The sequence below is a fragment of the Camponotus vicinus genome, unplaced genomic scaffold (genome assembly GCF_025532165.1).
Source record: "Camponotus vicinus isolate PSW18456_S1 unplaced genomic scaffold, iyCamVici1.0 SCAF_3, whole genome shotgun sequence".
Lineage (NCBI taxonomy): Eukaryota > Metazoa > Arthropoda > Insecta > Hymenoptera > Formicidae > Camponotus > Camponotus vicinus.
The window spans coordinates 18,153,597-18,168,950 of NW_028141967.1; the positions used below are offsets into that span (position 1 = coordinate 18,153,597).

Here is a 15,354-nt window from a genome sequence, read left to right on the forward strand (position 1 = left end):
AAGTGTTTTTTCATTGAGTACTTTTCGAGTTATGAGGCTTGAAATCGTTTCTTAATTTTACATAAACCGTAAAATATCTTGTAAAATATTCATTTTTCGATTATCTTACCTTAATACTTTTATGTACAAAATAATGAGAGTAATCAATTGATGTAAAGAAAAAACATAGTTGTTTTTAAGAAAAAATATGTAATTTGCAATTAATTATTCCTTATTTTTTCTTAAAAACAACTGTATGTTTTCTTTACCAATTGATTACTCTCATTATTTTCTACATAAAAGTATTAAGGTAAGATAATCGAAAAATGAATATTTTACAATATATTTTACGGTTTATGTAAAATTAAGAAACGATTTCAAGCCTTATAACTCGGAAAGTACTTAATGAAAACTAACTTAATTATAGTGTTTTGGAAAGCTCTCGAGATAAGCTATACGAATATGCAATAAAAATGGAGAGTTCCTTTTAAAAAAATCAACTTGACCTTCACATGACTTTGAGTACTTCATTCAAGGTAAAATTCTTATCATGATTAGGTACATTTTATTTAGTCCTACAACTTTGTTCCTTACATATTTTTCATTATAGTTGATCGTTTTCGAGATATTTTAGCGTTCCGGGACTTTTTGAAGATCCCTGTAAATCATGTTTGTATTTATAGCATCGAGATTTGGATTTGTTGAAATTATATTCGTTTTAAAATCCGAATAATAAAAATTTTGATTATGATCCGTGAAAAAATCGTAGATGATCGTTTTGCATATGAAATGTCAAGCAATAATTTCACGCTTTACGCTTCGCACGCACGCGAAAAGAAAAGAGAGATAACTTTTTTATCCTGCAGAAGGTTACCGAAGATGATCGCAGATGACGAGTGATGTTCGCACGAAAAGAGGTGGGAGGGGGCCGAAGTGGATGGGGCTTAGGGCCAACGGGGACGTTGAGGCATTCATAGAAGACAATTTGCGGATCGCGGTCTTGGATCTTCGATATCTTTTTACCCTTTTCCCTCGGCGGCACCGCGACTGGGTGGGGGCGCGAAGGACGAGGGGAAGGGAGGAAGAACGAAGGACCGGAAGGGCCGGGAGTGTTATTAGCGAGTCGACCCTGGCGGCTGCCACGACGGACCACACACATCGTCGCGCCGCGAAAAGGGAGAAGCAGAAAGATAGCGAGAAGTAGGAAGATAGACGGAGAAAAGGAAAGACGGTGAGGGATAATAGGAGTGGAAAAAGAAGGGAGAAGAAACAAACAATGTGAGGAATAAGCAGAGAAAAGAATAAGCTCTGACAGTCTTCTCTATCTTTATCAAGAAAATTAATAGTATAATACAGATATAAGATTATATATATATATATACACTCACCCGCAAAAAAAGCGGTACACCTAAAATTTGAGAAAATTTCATCAAATTTTAAATGATCATAACTTGGTAAATAATGATGATAAAAATATGTTTAAAAAAACAAAATGAAGGCTGTAATGTCCACTTTAAGAATATTTAAGTGGCAATTATGCTCAGCCATTGTTTTCAAAATGGCGGATAAGGAAGTGAAAGGATGTAAAATTGATTATTAAAGGATCGAGTTTGGGACGGTGCACGGCGTAAATCAGGTAACGCAGCCCAATGAGACCAAATGCTCGTGAAAGTGTGGAGTGTTATCTTTAAAATGTTTTTTTACCGAGCTCGATACGATGATTTTTCGCTGAGTTATTCCGAATTTAATTAAAAACGCTCTTTTTTCTTCTTCAATTTGCAGCTCAGCGAATAATTATCGTATCGAGCTTGGTAAAAAAGCATTGTAAAGGTGATACTCCACACTTTCACATGCATTTCGTCCCATTGGGCTGCGATACCTGATTCACGCCACGCACTGGAGCAAAGCGGGAACCTTTATTTATCGGTTTTGTATGCTTTCATTTATCCGCTATTTTGAAAAAAAATGGTTGCACATAATTTCAATTTAATTTAGGTGTGTGTGTGTGTGTGCTCGTTTGTATACCACAAGGATAAGGACCCCGTGGTTCGTCAGCTCCACAGTATTTAAAGACTCCAAACCCTCCTTGTGGCGTGTGTGTGTGTGTGTGTGTGTGTGTGTGTGTGTGTGTGTGTGTGTGTGTACGGGCGCACGCATGTGTGTATTAATAGTGGGTATGACCTCCTCGTGCGCGTATTACCTCATTCATACGATCAGGCATACTCTGTATTAGTCTTTTTATTTCATCCTGCGTAATTGCATCCCATGCATTTTGAAGAACTCTTTGAAGTTCTTGCAGTGACTGAGGTGCAGGTACGTGATTTCGTACTTTCTTGCCGAGATTGTCCCACAAATGCTCAATGGGATTTAAATCCGGACTACTTGCTGGCCAAACAAGTCGATTTATGCCAACTTCATCGAGGAAATCAAACACTCTTCTCGCAGTGTGTGGTCGAGCATTGTCTTGCATAAACAAGAAGTTCTCTCCGATAAAGGGTGCATACGGAACAACATACGGAAGGAGTATGTCTTCCACGTATACATCTGCGTTCATGTTCCTGTCAAAAAAGTGCAAATCTGTATGAGCGTCCCAGAACCAGGCCTCCTCTTGAAAGAATTGGTGTCTAAGTACCTGGCATAAGCACGTTGCACAGTTGACACTGACAGATCAAGTGCCTCAGCAACGTATCTTCGACTTCTGCCATCTTCAATTAAAGCAACAACTTGAGCAGCTTTTTCTGGAGTTATCGTTGCCATAATCGAGAAGTAATTTCGAGAAGAAGTAATTAATTATGGTTTCAATAGATGAAGTCGCAAGGAGCAACGCGTCTAGAGAGCTAGCAAATCAATCGCATAACTTGTACTATAGTCTTTCAATGTTTTTTCCGTTTGAGACGTGCTTATGCCAGGTACATTGAAAGACTAAAGTACAAGTTATGCGATTGATTTGCTAGCTCTCTAGACGCGTTGCTCCTTGCGACTTCATCTATTGAAACCATAATTAATTACTTCTTCTCGAAATTACTTCTCGATTATGGCAACGATAACTCCAGAAAAAGCTGCTCAAGTTGTTGCTTTAATTGAAGATGGCAGAAGTCGAAGATACGTTGCTGAGGCACTTGATCTGTCAGTGTCAACTGTGCAACGTGCTTATGCCAGGTACTTAGACACCAATTCTTTCAAGAGGAGGCCTGGTTCTGGGCGCCCTCGACGTACCAATGAAAACGATGACCGATTTATTGTTTTAAATTCATTAAGAGACAGACATCGAACAGCTGTTCAAATTCGAAACAATTTAAGGGATGTCCACAATTGCAATGTATCCGTTGACACCGTTCGGAGAAGATTAGCGGAACAAAATCTGTTTTCGCGCAGGCCAGCGGCTGTACCTTTTCTTACAGGTCGTCATCGCGTAGCTCGACTCAATTTTGCAGTTGCGCATAGAGACTGGAATTACGCAGACTGGGGCAAAGTACTCTTTAGCGATGAATCTCGTTTTTGTCTCTATTCTCCAGATGGACGAGAACGAGTTTATCGTCGTCGTGGAGAACGATTTGCAGATTGTACTGTAAGTGAAAGGTACAGCTACAATGGAGGCTCTGTGATGGTTTGGGCAGGTATTTCAGCGGACGCTCATACAGATTTGCACTTTTTTGACAGGAACATGAACGCAGATGTATACGTGGAAGACATACTCCTTCCGTATGTTGTTCCGTATGCACCCTTTATCGGAGAGAACTTCTTGTTTATGCAAGACAATGCTCGACCACACACTGCGAGAAGAGTGTTTGATTTCCTCGATGAAGTTGGCATAAATCGACTTGTTTGGCCAGCAAGTAGTCCGGATTTAAATCCCATTGAGCATTTGTGGGACAATCTCGGCAAGAAAGTACGAAATCACGTACCTGCACCTCAGTCACTGCAAGAATTTCAAAGAGTTCTTCAAAATGCATGGGATGCAATTACGCAGGATGAAATAAAAAGACTAATACAGAGTATGCCTGATCGTATGAATGAGGTAATACGCGCACGAGGAGGTCATACCCACTATTAATACACACATGCGTGCGCCCGTACACACACACACACACACACACACACACACACGCCACAAGGAGGGTTTGGAGTCTTTAAATACTGTGGAGCTGACGAACCACGGGGTCCTTATCCTTGTGGTATACAAACGAGCACACACACACACACACCTAAATTAAATTGAAATTATGTGCAACCATTTTTTTTCAAAATAGCGGATAAATGAAAGCATACAAAACCGATAAATAAAGGTTCCCGCTTTGCTCCAGTGCGTGGCGTGAATCAGGTATCGCAGCCCAATGGGACGAAATGCATGTGAAAGTGTGGAGTATCACCTTTACAATGCTTTTTTACCGAGCTCGATACGATAATTATTCGCTGAGCTGCAAATTGAAGAAGAAAAAAGAGCGTTTTTAATTAAATTCGGAATAACTCAGCGAAAAATCATCGTATCGAGCTCGGTAAAAAAACATTTTAAAGATAACACTCCACACTTTCACGAGCATTTGGTCTCATTGGGCTGCGTTACCTGATTTACGCCGTGCACCGTCCCAAACTCGATCCTTTAATAATCAATTTTACATCCTTTCACTTCCTTATCCGCCATTTTGAAAACAATGGCTGAGCATAATTGCCACTTAAATATTCTTAAAGTGGACATTACAGCCTTCATTTTGTTTTTTTAAACATATTTTTATCATCATTATTTACCAAGTTATGATCATTTAAAATTTGATGAAATTTTCTCAAATTTTAGGTGTACCGCTTTTTTTGCGGGTGAGTGTATATTGCATTTTTTTTATTTATTTCTTTTTTGGAAACGTAACAATATATTATGAATATATAATGTCTATTGTTATAAGGAAGGATAAAAACTGTAATGAATATTACAAAAAAATAAAAAAGTAATTTTCTCTATATCCATAAGAAGAGAGAAAGAGACGATGATAGATTCTCAGCTTAAATATAATGCTCTAGAGAGATCATTGCAATTTATTTAAACAATTTTTTTAAATTTCTTGTCGGCTTTGGATTATACAGGAATGATTGCATCACTATTATTCCGATAGATCGCGTTCAGGACAGTTCTGGATATAGAAAGGGAGGAAGAAACAAGATTTCACACAAGACTACACGCAAACGATCGTCTATCTTATGCATCTAATTGTCACTCGGTTTCTACTTGCATGCAATAGATTACGGATCGTACATGTCGGCTTCTTGAAAGTGTTTTGCTGCATTGGTCTAACATGCGTTTGACTAAAACGGTACCGTTATGATATACGCGCCTTTTGTCGCATCGTGGGAAACGCACGTTGCAAACGTGTGCACGCGCTACGTCAAACCAAGCGAGACAGCCGCACTTTTATTTTTCTTCCTTCGACATACGGGGTGCTTTAAGAAAAAATTCGAGAATATATTAATTTTATCGAATGTATCGCTATTATGCTTGATGAAAGTAACGTTAAATTATATTTTTAAAAAGAGATCATTACGTGTAAAAACTATCCTGTAAAAATAATCCTCAAAAAAATAAGCATTGCATATTGATCACGTTTGTAGATATTACATTATGATTTTAAATAATTTTTTAATAGGATGCAAGGACAATTTTACGCAAAGTAACTCTACAAATAAAACATATGTTTTTTTAAACCAAAAATACCGATTCTGCGTCTATTGTTTTGAAGACTCGATACCGGATTATTTAGTTAGACTCACCCTATAGATTTGTGCATTTGCTTGCTTGCTTATTTGCGGGGAAGAACATATGACTTTGTGCAGCGTCGGCACAGTCAGATGCGTGTATAAGAGGCACCATTGTCTTCGATGACTGGTGATATTATTTTGCTCCGATCGAAGCCTCGTCGAAGAGTCATGATCGTTTTTGACTCCACTGTCGATTGGTTTAAATGCTCGATCAAGAGACCGACTGATCTCAAAAGAATTGCATTATCGAGATTATAGATTAAGAATATATAGAATTTACAATTCGCGCAGTTTATTTAAATATTTTATACCCAAGATTTACAAAGATTTTTCATGAGAAAAAATTTTTTTTCTTAGAATACATTATCTTATAATATAGCAAAAATGTGATAAGAATATAGCAAAAAGATGATTAATTTATATTATAAATGTTTTTATATATTATTTTTATATATAATATTATTTTTATATATATTATATATTATTTTTTTATATATTATATATTTTTATATATTATAAATTGTTTTAAATATTTTTATCTTTGTCTGGACGGAATTTAGATGATACAAGTTATTTATACAAAACATTAGAAAAAAATTCGCTTCAAATTTTATATTAAATCAAATAAAACTAACGTTTATTTATATGTAATATGTAATAAGAAATAATAAGCGGATATAATTATGTGCAACGTCTTCTCATTCAGAATTTAAGGTTTAAGATTTCATGAGTATAAAGTTCTTGGAAACAATATCCCGTGTTAAATACTTTTTGCAAGATATTCGAGAAGGTGGGCTGTACAATGTTGAGGTGTGCGACGAATTTTTCTTTGTGCATTCGGATTTATCGTTTGGTAATCTCTTGTCGTAAAACGTACGGCGGAACGAAAAACGGAAGTTTAAAGACCCGATAAATCATAGTTTTTGGGGCTCTAAATTTCGGGTTTAGGATTTTGCGTTCGTGGTCGTATGCATTTCGTCTTCCATGTTTTGTTGCGTGGACGCCACTTTAAGGACAAAGGGAGACGACTCGTAAAGCGAACGTAAATTTTCGACATTTAAACCGACCGACAATCGATTATTACTTTGTGCTCGCATACAGATGCTCCAGCAAAACGATAAAGTACAATGGTCCTCGCGAAGTGACGCTTTTTAAAGCGCTATAATTCATTCTCGCCCTTTCAAAATGATAGAATATAAATATATTTGTACTGAATAAATAAAATGTGATGCAACAAATTAAATTATGTACGAACGAATCGTAATAAAAGATTTAAAGATACGAAAAATATTTAAAAATACGGCTTCCATATAAAAGGTTAGAGATAATAACAAAAAAAAAAATAATAAATGCGTCCCAATTTCTATTCAATTTCCATACACCGATTCAATCGAGCCATTTCGTAAAAAAGATCGAGAAGAAGGAAAACGTAGGAAAACGCGTGTGAAGGGTGCAATCTCGTGGAAGGCATGAACTGCGAAATAAATGCGCGCGTCTCTGAATTTTCAAGCCAGCTTTTGTCAAACCGGTCACGTAGGATACGAAACTCGGCATATGAACTATCGGCTGACATCAAGCAGCTCGCCAGGCACCCGTAACTCCCACCAAAATCAACCCCCTCCTCCCACATATACGCGCACACAGATACACCCTCTACCCCGCGGCATTTTGCTCTCGAGGATATAAGCGGACGAAACGAGTTTCACCCTCAAAACGCTCGAGGATAAGAACGGGGCAGGCAAAGCGGCGCGATCCGCGATTCCACGTAACCGAGGAAACTTAAACGAGATAAGTCCCCCCGGCCGCTATTTCTCCGGAAGGAACGAAACTAGCACTTGCAAAAAGTTATTCACACGAGCTGCGACGAAAAATCGCGTGGTCAATAATTATAATTGTATATACACTCGTCAATAAAATTATCGCATAGGTAATTTCATGTCAAATTTTCGCATAACTTCAAATAAGTATAACTCTGTAAAAAATGGTCGTATTTAAAAAATTTTGTTTTCATTCTCAAGCTTAAAGCCTCTATTTTGAAAATCATTTGTTAGATTTAGAATTTATCCTCCCTCCCTCTCGTGATCTCCTCAAAAGTAAGGACGTGTTACGTCTCCAAAAAATTGCATACTTTGACGCATTCCACGGGGTGGAATAAATTTTTTTCGCAAATTTCATGATAATCATCGTAAAATATGGACTTTTATGTGTGAATTTAAAATAAAATTTTTTTTGTACGATTTTTTTTCGCGGAGTTACGACATATCAAAGTTACCTATTATACATTTATTACACATTTATTACCCATATTATACATTTTTGTTCATTTATGCCGCCAGCATTAGCATTACCCGATGCGCACCACGAGGAGGTTGCTGGTCGGATTTGACGCATCGTGTGTGTATGTTTTGGAGGACGGAAATGTGGAAATGTTCACATTTAAAAATGTGTATTGCCGCCTCGTCTTCGGATAATCTCTTGGAGACGCTCATGCAGTATTATTGATATTGCAGTATTATTGCTGTATTATTTGATAATACAGATGTTAAAATATGATAAAACAGTGATTATTTATACGAAATATATGATATCACCACCTTTCGAGCGTATAATCTATAATTTTTTCACCATAGTTTATTTAAAATTGAAGTAATTTAGAAGATTTGGACATATAAATGCTTAAGATTGCAACTCGTAACATCTTGACAAACTATGATTATGAAAAATTATTAGTCATGAAGAAATCAGATATTAAATTATTTTTTAAAGTAAACACAAAGCTAACACACACACACACAATTAAATATATAGAAAATATCAAAATGCGTGAACTCATTTCATAATTTTAATTTTGATATTATTTTCTTCACTCTCTCTTCTATTTATATTTTCAATAAAATATTTTCTTTTTTTATTTAGTTGTTTACATAAAAAAAAAACTAACAGATAGTCTTTAGAAAACTTCCGTGAAAATTCCGGCTTATCTGAATAAGATTATTGGAACCTTCCCCATCTAATGCGAGGAGGTAGGTCATCATGCAGTTTTCAGCCGGTAAGAGAATCCGACATAACACGCACCCTCTTGCCAGAGGCAGCGGATCCGAAGGTTTCACACGTAAAAAAAGAGAGATAGTCGAAAACTTCTACTATTTTTGCTATAAAAAAACATCGATTTTTTTGCTATAAAAAAAACATCGATTCTCAAATCGTTAAAATTCCAATTCAATTAAAAAAAAAATATTTCTACAAACGTTGCAAATTTTTGGCATCGAAGCCTCAAGTTAATCAAAACACACGAGAGAGAAAGAGGTGTCGGAATTTACGTGACAATATTCGCATTTGGTAGACGTTATAGTAATCAAGTCGAGAAGGTCCACCTAAAGGACAAAGATGGAGAAATAGAAAGGGACAGAGAAGAAGCCTCAGATTCCCAAGCTCATTTTGGAAAAGCTTTAATGCAATCTAAACTGGGATCAGCGCGCATTTTGCTCGGTGCATTCAACGATTCCTCGTCCTTCTCGTCGTCGTCATGGTCGTCGTCTTCGTCTCTGCATCCGTTTGACAGAAGCCGATGCATTCCGCGCGACATCGCGACTGTCGTCCCACTCTGTGCTCGTCTTGTCTCGTCTCTCTTATTTATTGCCGCGGGATCCCGAGTGAACCGGACAAACGGATCGATGGCCGACGAAAGGGCCCCTCCGCAAGTATCTCTCCCGCGCGCCCCGACATTTGGCATGTACGTATTCAAATCCGTCTCCGCGACCATTCGCGGTACACTGTGGCAGACGACTATCTCGCGACATTGATTGAATTAAAAATAACTGGCAGAATCCCGCGCAGCCCACTCGATTGTCGCGATTGCGCGCTATTCACGGGCTCCCAATTAAATCAGGTCGCCTCTGAAAATGTTTTCTCCAGCATTTTTTAAAGAAAGTAATTAGATCCAATAAAAGCGTTGATAATTCTTGATATGAATTTTTAATTTTTTTTATTACAGATTATAAGAATTCATACTTTATTGAAAAAATTTAAAACATACCCAATATCGTATTGCGTACAATAGAAAAAAATGGGAATTTATGCAATAAACAAAATAAGCGTACAAAAATAATTAAGATGTATCGAAATTTAAAATTTAAAAATTTAGTATGTGTTCTTAATTGTATATTACCATTTCAGTCTTACATCGATATGGAAAAAAATGTGTTCCTGAACAGAATTCGGACAATTTTACAAGTGTCTATAGTAATTAAAAATTGTATTTTTATATGTAAATTTCATATAAATTTTTTATATAAATAAATTGAAAATTGAAAAATTTAATTTATATGTGTTAATGTTTGATAACCTCGATTTTATAAATGTTAATGTATCTTTATAAATTCTTTTATTTTCTCTTTTGATACAAAACTTAAAAATTATCCCTTATGTTAAATGTCATTGTTAATATTCACATCATCTGCATCATTTTGCATCAGTTTAAAAAAAAATAAATGAGATCTTTCTCTCGGTGTTTTACAATAATTTTTACAATAATTCAAGCAATAACTAAAAATCGATAATTTACGAATTTTGATCTTTAAAAGAAGCGAAAACAAAGGGCTTAAAATAATTTTTTTTTTTATGTTAAAAATTCTAAAAATTGATAAATAATTCGTAATTTTACTTTTCTATTTATCTTCACGAACAAGTTAAATTTTATTCGACTCATTGAAACACGTACATATGTGTAATAGATCAATAGGAACGAAAATATGTACTAACAACATACCATATATTTAACAAAGTATCCGCATTGTTAATTATTCAATCGAATGTTATTATATATACAGACGTAAATCCTATTTCGTGTTGGTGCAAGTTAGCGAGCTAAATACGTCGTCTAGACGGATTGTACTCTCGTTTCCGTATGCGGTTAAGATACTTTCACGGGCGCCAACGTATCGTTCGTTCATTGAAGTTTACCTTCCACGCCGGATCCGGATTTGATTAATTACCCGGAAGCGTGAGAGTTGTTACCACGGCAAGCCGCTTACACTCGACTTTCGATCCTAGAACTTTGTTTCACAGCGAGTATCTAACAGTTTGCAGTGCCACGATGTAAATCGCGACGATAGTTATCAATAATTGTTGGTATTAGTTATTTATCGCATAATTAAAATTGAAAGTTGAAAAATTTAATTTATGTCTTGATATTTGATAGTGTCAATTTCATAAATGTTAATGTTAATGTTAATCTTTATAAATTCCTTTACAGGTTTCTTTTTTAGACAGACAGAACTTAAAAATTATCCCTTATGTTAAATGTTAATATTTACATCACTTGCATCATTTTGCAGTTCAGTTTAAATAAAAATCATTTTTTTAAACAATCCTTGTAAATATTCTGGGGAAAAAAATTAAGCATAGCTTGTGCGCTAGTTTGCATTCTATATTTTCATAACAAAATTTCAACATATTTGCTTATATCTTGCAAGAGAGAGAAAAGAGAGAGAGAGAGAGATTAAATAATTTCTAATTAAACAAATGTTTTTTAATTCGCAATTTGACCTTCCGATTGCGTGAGGGGATGCTCGCCGATCAAAATGAATTTATGACTCGTCGATTTTTACGGCGGTATTTGTAGTTACGCGTTCAATCGAAAATACTGGGAACGTGGAAATTCAGAAATCGGCGTTAACGAGCGGATATTGCGTCAGGCGGCAATCAAGGAATTAGTTTCATTACGCTGTCTAAGGGCACTTCTCTGATCAATTCGAAAACTGACACGTTCGGACAAACACGTTCGAGTAGTTGCGTCGACTGTATTTCGTTGATGTTTAAAAGAAGAAGAACGAGAAAACGCGAGAAGAAGAGAGGCAAGTGCGCGAAGAGGAAAAGAGATCAAGTCCCGATAATTTAATTATCCCGACGCCGGACATGATAGATATAGGCGGATCCTCGTTGCTCGCGACAACGCGAAATTGACTGGCTCCGGAATTTCCGCTTCGAGCTTTCAACACTTGGAACGCGTCGGAATTTATTTTCCTCCCCGTAGATTGTACATTGTTACCGATGATCGCCGAGGGCTCTGAATTCAACAACGAGCGCGTTTCTCGACAGCGTCTGATATACCTTGAAAATGATGAAAATGTTCAAAGGTGCTAATTTTCATTTGGAATTTTCATTGATATTTTATTTAGTGTCATTTTGAACTCTTTTCTCATTGTATCTATATACGTATTCTATTTTCGCAATATTATTATAAAAATAGAAACTGATTAACCAATCATATTGACAAATTTAATGTAACTATATAGTTAATTCAGTTAAATTAATTATAACATATATAAGTAAGCTAGTAAACATATATAATATTGTCATCATATATAATACCATATGTAAGCATATATACTTGTAAATTTTTTGTATTTTTGTTTAGAATTTAATATTTGGTTTATAAATTTACATTAAGATCCGGTGTAAATATGCAATAAAAATACAAATTAGCTTTATCGTTAAATTAAAATTTGATTTCTCGAACAAAATAAACGATAAAACAAAGGTAGTGTCTTTACAACATAGTTGTGGAAACACAGCATTTTATATGCATATGCAAAAAAATATATATAAAAGAAATACAAACTTGATTTTCGTATAACTGAAAAAAAAATATATATATGTATGTATAAACTCGCAATAATGTATAAGTATATTCTGCAACAAGATGGATAATGATTACATAACGAATAACATATGGAAAGTAATTTGCTTAATGAATATCATCATTAATAATATGCAATATGCAGCAAAATTTTATGAATTTTTAGCTGATTAATATATTTCTTTGTGTTTTTCAAACTGCTTAGACTTCTCAATTAAAATTAAAATGTCTTTTTTAAATGTGTAAATTTGTATTAATTATATTTTATAATTATTTCGTTCGAAAGTTGAAAATTTATGAAACAAGAATATCGCATAATTATTTTAAATATATCTTCATTTTAGTTTTAATCTTATGTGTTCCACATTTATATAATGTATACTCATTATTTGTGCGCGCTTTTAAGTAAGAATCCTTAACATGTGTGAAGTTTCATATTTAAATTTATGCTGCAATATCATTATTCGCAACATCGAGAGAGAAAAGGGAGAAGCGGAATGATGACATTATCGGCCGCGCCCGAATAATAAACGAACCGCGAAAATATGTTTATCCCACAGGCAATTCCCCTGCGATCTGAACTTTCTAACAACTTTTTTTATTGTTTATCCGGTGTAAACTTTGCCGGAGGGTTGGAGAAAGACCGTTCGCCAACAAGTAGTTCGTTTGTCCGTTGAGATCGAGCATCAAGGGACTTTCGAAATGTCTTATATCAACCGCCAGATTAACTGTCACGTGTTTCACGATGTCACCTGTGCAAGGGGAGAAAATTTCACAAGAGCTATGAATGTAATCGCAATGATTTACATGTAGAACGACACGATCGTTCTCATAATGATCTCGCTCGACACGAATTTTACTCGTCGATGAACAACGAATTCGATTTCCAATATTGAATCGATTAAAATGAAGAAACATTGTGAATTATAAAACAATTACTTTAGATTGTTATTATTGACTCATAGCTTGAAAAAATATAGTCCTGTAATTCTTAATATTAATTATATAAAACATGGAATAAAATTTTATATCTTCGATAATTAGAAATTCGAAAAGTATGAAAAATAAATTATTACATATTTCAAGATTATCTTATAATTTATAATTATAAAATCATATCTAATTAATGTTGTCATATAATAGCAACTCTGTCACAATATATTTTAAATATCTGATCAATATAAATAAATCTCTAAAAATTAATTTAATTATAAAAACTACTACTTTTCCCTTGAAAATTGCTACAAATTCTCCTCTTTCTCGATTTCCACAGATAATGATACGAGGCTGAGAAAAATCCTGAGGACGGTGATGTAATTCGCGGGCAAAAGGCTCGGGAAACTACTTGCGAATATTGGAACGCAGAAACGGACTTTTCTCGGCAGGTTCAAAGACCGCGTCCTTCCATTTGTTACGGTCTATCCAGCGTTTTATAAGGAATTTAATATGTCCGTCCGGGAATTTCCCTCCTGAGATGGGATAATAACTGCGGGTGTCTGGACCGCGGGTATACTTACAGATATAAATTGTAAGATTGCAACAGCGCGACGCGGATATAATAAACGGCGCATCTGAAGCCGCGCGTTTGCATTTTCTTCGTCGTAAAATTCGTCATATCCTTTAAATCACGCGCTTTCCTCTCGTTCATAGGAATATTTCCTTTCTTTACAAAAGAGATCATTATTTCATTATTCTGATTGATGCACGAGTTCCAATCGCTTTTATTATGCATAAAAAATATCATTCGACATAAATCATCTTAATACTAATTGTACATATCATTAATATCATATATACATATGTAATGTATAATGTATAGTAGTGTAATAAATATGTGTAATAAAATTATCAAAATATTTTATATTGTATATTATAATGTATATATATTCATGTGAATAGAATAAAATGAAATAAAAATTAATTTTTCTGTAAAGATATCAAATATACTTTTTTTTTATCAATTTATTTTAAATAAGAAAGTTTATAATCATAAGGAATAATATTTAAATATTTTTTCTCATAAGAAATTAAAATGAAACAATAACATATCATACATTACAAAGAATACATTAAAACATATGGGGTGAAATGAATTACGAAATGACATTCATAGTTGAAATTTTAATATTCTATATCACTCGTATCACAGCGTAAATTACCAGTGATTTATGCTCTGATGAAATGTATCACGTAAATGGAATTATTACACAAGGACGATTGATATCGTATTTTCACGGTACGATTCGCAATGATTTCGTAAAATTAGCAAAACACTAATGAGAGAACGTTTCGTATGTTTTTCTTTCGCACAATTTCAAATTTTGGATCTCTATATGAATGAATCTCTTGGTTATCATTTACAGAATTTTTTTTTTTTTTTTTTTTTTTTTAATGAGGGGAAATCCACCTTATGGATACTCCGCCCGACAGGTCGGCCGGCCGATTAAGGCAAGCACGACCCTTCACGTCGGACGGGGTTATGTTGGGCTCTCCCGACCAACCAATGAAGGTCAGTCGGGCCTACCAACTAAAACCCCTCGAGCCCAGCCTAGGCCATACATGTCCGGGTCCCGGGAACCGCTCGCGCATTACATCCGGGACCCGAACTGGCTAGCGCGCTCCATCCTCTGCCTTGCCCACCCAACCACTCGGACAGAATGTTTATTCATCCTGTAAAAAAATTCTATTAATTTTCTCTATGAATGTTCCTTTTTTGTTCAAAATATCAAGTAAAGAGGATATTTTATTTTTATTAAAAATTTTTTTGGTGTGACTTTTTCGAAAATAAATTTCTTTATTATATATTTTTTCATGTTTTTTATTCGTATGACGGAAAAATATAGAGCATCTTAAAGTTTCAAAATGCTAGATTTATATTGGAAAAAAAATTTAATCTTTTATCTCCCATAAGATAAGCCTTTTTACTTGAATAAAATTTTAATTTTTTTAATTACTAAAAATTACAAGAAAGATATTGTACTGCATATTCA

General features: G+C 34.8%; 1 long non-coding RNA gene across 1 annotated transcript in view; it reads left to right on the forward strand.

The window, feature by feature from the left end:
- LOC145969325 (uncharacterized) overlaps nucleotides 1-13,736 on the forward strand; it is a 253,025-nt gene extending 239,289 nt beyond the window's left edge. The window contains exon 5 of the long non-coding RNA XR_014438041.1: nucleotides 13,638-13,736. This is a non-coding gene — a long non-coding RNA (uncharacterized LOC145969325). The remainder of the gene's footprint in view (nucleotides 1-13,637) is intronic.
- Nucleotides 13,737-15,354: the final 1,618 nt, after the last annotated feature.